Source organism: Centruroides sculpturatus, unplaced genomic scaffold (assembly GCF_000671375.1).
Source record: "Centruroides sculpturatus isolate CEXI.00-Female unplaced genomic scaffold, Cexi_2.0 scaffold46, whole genome shotgun sequence".
Lineage (NCBI taxonomy): Eukaryota > Metazoa > Arthropoda > Arachnida > Scorpiones > Buthidae > Centruroides > Centruroides sculpturatus.
In genome coordinates this window covers 718422-723175 of record NW_019384418.1, presented here as the reverse complement: position 1 = coordinate 723175, position 4754 = coordinate 718422, and positions in this window count along the sequence as shown.

Genomic DNA, 4754 nt, shown 5'->3' with positions numbered 1-4754 from the left:
AACTTTAATTCATAATTGATAAATGTATACAGCAAATTTTTCTAAAAATAAAAAGAAGTATCTAATTCATCGAAAAAGAGTATTAAAATGATAGTAAATTATATGTATAGATTATTAAAAGCATAGACACTATATTAAGATTATTTATTAATCAGAAGTGTTAAGTTCTGATTAATAAATAATCTTAATAGACAAAACAATTTAAGAAATAGATCGAGGAAGAAAACTATATGAAGAAAGGATTAAATTAAAATATATTTTCATTCCATTACATAACGGATTTTTTTAGCTCCAACCAGGGCCGCCGTAAGCGGGCGTGCAAGGCGTGCACCGCACGCGGGCGGCACGTCCAGGGGGCGGCAAAGAGCCTTTCTGGCAAGCTCAACATAGGTAATCGTAGTTAAACAGGGGGCGGCATAATCGGTATTGCACACGGGCGTTCAAACAGCTAGCGGCGCCCCTGGCTCCAACACACGCAATTAATTTTTCAACTAATTCTCTCCACAAAGCGAATTGTCTTTTTCTTGTAAATTTATTGTCGAATTTTCCACTGTTCATTTTCTTATTATTTTCTACATATGTTACAAATATTTCTTTTTGTTCTTCGCTTACTTTTAAAAATAAAACATTGGACGTTTTCATTTTGTTTCTGCATACTATATTGCTATAAGACAACTTTTAACTGTAGCACGTGTAAACTAATTCACGTTGATTTGTTTACAACTTGTTACAGTTAAGTTGATTGGTCGATTCATTATAGTCGCCAATCCATATGCATTGTAAATAATCCTATCATGCTTAACGACACACAACCAAGTGAGTATGACGTATTTCCGCTCGCCTTTCGAGTTCGCTCGAAGAGTCTAAAGCTTACAAGGGGACCTTACACTCTCGGAAATTCAGTTCGGGATAAGACTTTGCAGGTTAGTAGTATACCTCAAGAGTGTCCACCCAGAAAAATTGTAAAGCGCACTAGCAACAAGATTCCGAGAAAAAAGGCTCTAAAGTTTTAAGCGCAGCTCATATACCGATCGATTTTACACTATGGCAGCACTGCGAAATGGCTGAGCTTGTAGCAAACTNTCCACCCAGAAGAATTGTAAAGCGCACTAGCAACAAGATTCCGAGAAAAAAGGCTCTAAAGTTTTAAGCGCAGCTCATATACCGATCGATTTTACACTATGGCAGCACTGCGAAATGGCTGAGCTTGTAGCAAACTCGCTTGCCACGTGGACGATCTAGGTTCGATTCTACCTTCGGCTAACTTTTCTTTTTTAAATTGTTTTAAAAATTGTAACAACTTTTAAATAAAGTTAATGACCTAAAAATATTATCAATTAAATCATAACTAACTGTCAACTTTCACATCTGCGAGTTAATTATTCCGTGAGTTTTCACAAGTGAACAGCAAAAGTGGCACTTTCAGATAACTTTCCGACCTATTGTCTTAAGTTCATTGATTGAAAATAACAAGGAATTGAAAAGTTCTTCAAATTTAAAACGAATATTTTTAACCTCTCCACAGCTTAAAATGTCTTAAAATTTTTAATTAAAATTAAAGTTTTAATTTACCTCCATTAGAAATGCATTTGAAATTATTCAACTTTTTAAAAATATTTTAAGCTATGGAGAGGTTAAAAATATTCGTTTTAAATTTGAAGAACTTTTCAATTCCTTGTTATTTTCAACCAATGAACTTAAGACAATAGGTCGGAAAGTTATGTGAAAGTGCCACTTTTGCTGTTCACTTGTGAAAACTCACGGAATAATTAACTCGCAGATGTGAAAGTTGACAGTTAGTTATGATTTAATTGATAATATTTTTAGGTCATTAACTTTATTTAAAAGTTGTTACAATTTTTAAAACAATTTAAAAAAGAAAAGTTAGCCGAAGGTAGAATCGAACCTAGATCGTCCACGTGGCAAGCGAGTTTGCTACAAGCTCAGCCATTTCGCAGTGCTGCCATAGTGTAAAATCGATCGGTATATGAGCTGCGCTTAAAACTTTAGAGCCTTTTTTCTCGGAATCTTGTTGCTAGTGCGCTTTACAATTCTTCTGGGCCCTTAGTCTCGAGGTTTTCGTGTTGTACTCGAACTGACGTCATCGAACTCACTCGTGTTACTATGACTCACATAATCGGTAGTCTCGAGTTAGACCCTTCGAGTGAACTCGAAAGGCGAGCGGAAGTAGGTCATATTCACTTGTTTACGCTTGTCGATAAGCATGATGGGATTATCTACAATGCATCTGGGTTTGTGACTATAATGATTCGACCAATCAACTTAACTGTAACAAGTTGTAAACAAATCAACGCGAATTAGTTTACACGTGCTACAGTTAAAAGTTGTCTTGTGGCAATATAGTACGCAGAAACAAAATGAAAACCTCGAATGTTTTATTTTAAAAAATAAGCGAAGAACAAAAAGAAATATTAGTAACATATATAGAAAATAATAAGAAAATGAACAGCGGAAAATTCGACAACGAATTTACAAGAAAAAGACAATTCGCTTTGTGGAGAGAATTATTTGAAAAATTAATTGCGTGTGTTGAACCTAAAAAATCCGTTATGTAATGGAAAATGTATTTAAACTTAATCCTTTCTTCATATAGTTTTCTTCCTTGATCTATTTCTTAAATTGTTTTGTCTATTAAGATTATTTATTAATCAGAACTTAACACTTCTGATTAATAAATAATCTTAATGTAGTGTCTATGCTTTTAATAATCTATACATATAATTTACTATCATTTTAATACTCTTTTTCGATGAATTAGATACTTCTTTTTATTTTTAGAAAAATTTGCTGTATACATTTATCAATTATGAATTAAAGTTTTTTTTATTAGTATTGACTTGACACGAAAAGAAATGTCATCTACTCGTGGTCGAAAAATTCGTTGCCTTCTCAAACAACGTCTTTCGGCTCTTTCTAACTCTTCGATAGCGATAAGAATTGCGTATCCGTCAGCCATTTTTACTTTCGTGTAGCGATCTCACATGCTCGACTCAACGTGAGTAGCAACTCGCATGGTGAGATGGGAAAGCACGTGAGTTAGAACTCGAGACTACCAATTTGACGTCAGAGTGTGAGATGGTACCACGTGACACCTTCAACACGTTGGGAGTTGTAACACGAAAAACTCGAGACTAAGGCCCCTGGGTGGACACCCTTGAGGTATACTACTAACCTGCAAAGTCTCATCCCGAACTGAATTTCCGAGACCGTAAGGTCCCCTTGTTAGTTCACACCGAACGCGATTCGCTAGCGAATGCGAAAAACAGAGCGAACAACACGTCAGATATGACGTCGTTTCCGGCGAATTTTACCATTTCGCGAATCGCTTCGAAATTCGGAACTGTCGAGCTTTTTCGCTAGCGAAAAAATTTCGCACCAATCGTTTTCCCGCTAGTTGTCACGTGGTTCTTGTTGTTTTCAAGATGGCTACAGAAACTTTCTCACGCAATAGATTACATGTTGTAATTACGGATTTCAATATTTCTCTCACCCAGCATCGTTTTCTTTTTGACTTATTTTTCTTTCTCAATAAATAAACAAATGTGGTTAACGACGGAATATCGGAAGCGGCCATTTTGTTTTTCGAGATGACGTTTTCACTTACTTGCAAATGATTGGTTGTTTAAAATTCGCAATCGCTTTTCGTTTTTAGTTGTAGGGTCAATTTCGCTATGCGAATAAAAATCGCTTTTTGCTTTTCACATTCGCTTTCTCTATTCGCTCAGTGTGAACTAAGCTTAACTCAGTGTTTCTCAACCTCTAACGAATCGTCGCCCCCTTTAATGTAGTATCGCCACTTCAATAAAACCGTTACGTACTATCGTCCCCCTTCACTTCAAAATTCCGATGCCGAGGGCCAAGGTTAACGCCAAATTCGTACTGCATTGAATAGACTAGTGACTAGTATAATGTTATTTGTTTAATTATTATACGATATAACGAATAAAATATCTAATTATTCTTAATACTGTATAATATTTTACTATATCGCCCAGAAAATTGTTTTCGCCCCCTCAAATATAAATTGTTACTAATCGCCCCCTCAACATAAAAAAACGCCCACATGGGGGCGATATCGCCCCGTTGAGAAACACTGGTCTAACTCGAGACTAGCGATTATGTAAGTCATAGTGACACGAGTGAGTTCGATGACGTCAGTTGAGTACAACACGAAAAACTCGAGACTAAGGACAGGAGAGTAATTAGAGATGTAGTGTAAATAATAGCGATAACTTCTCCCCCCCTCCACTCCAGCTAAAAGACTGCGGTTTGTTTTGTTTAAAACAGATATGTGAAAATGATTAAAGTATAAAATTCATCGAATCTATTTAAATTAATTATTATTTTTTGTTTGTTTTTTTGTAAAGTTTAAAATTTAAATATTATTTTAAATTTATATCATACATAAAATTAAACAATCGTAATCTGTACTATGTTTTTGATTAAAAACGGAAAACAGATTGAATCTAGCGCGGTTTTTAAACGAGATATCGCAATTTAACAAATTATGCAAAAAATACAAATAATGCGACACACGGTAAAATACATATAATTAATTTACTTAAATCGGTAAACAGAAAAGGGTTAATTAATTAATAACACGTAAATAGGGGCCATTTTTCCGTAAACTCCTCCGGGGGGCGTCATCCTTTCTGGGCAGATTTCCCATGTGCGGCGTTGACACACAGGAATAAAACCAAATAAAAAATTATGAAAATGAAAATTTTCAGTAA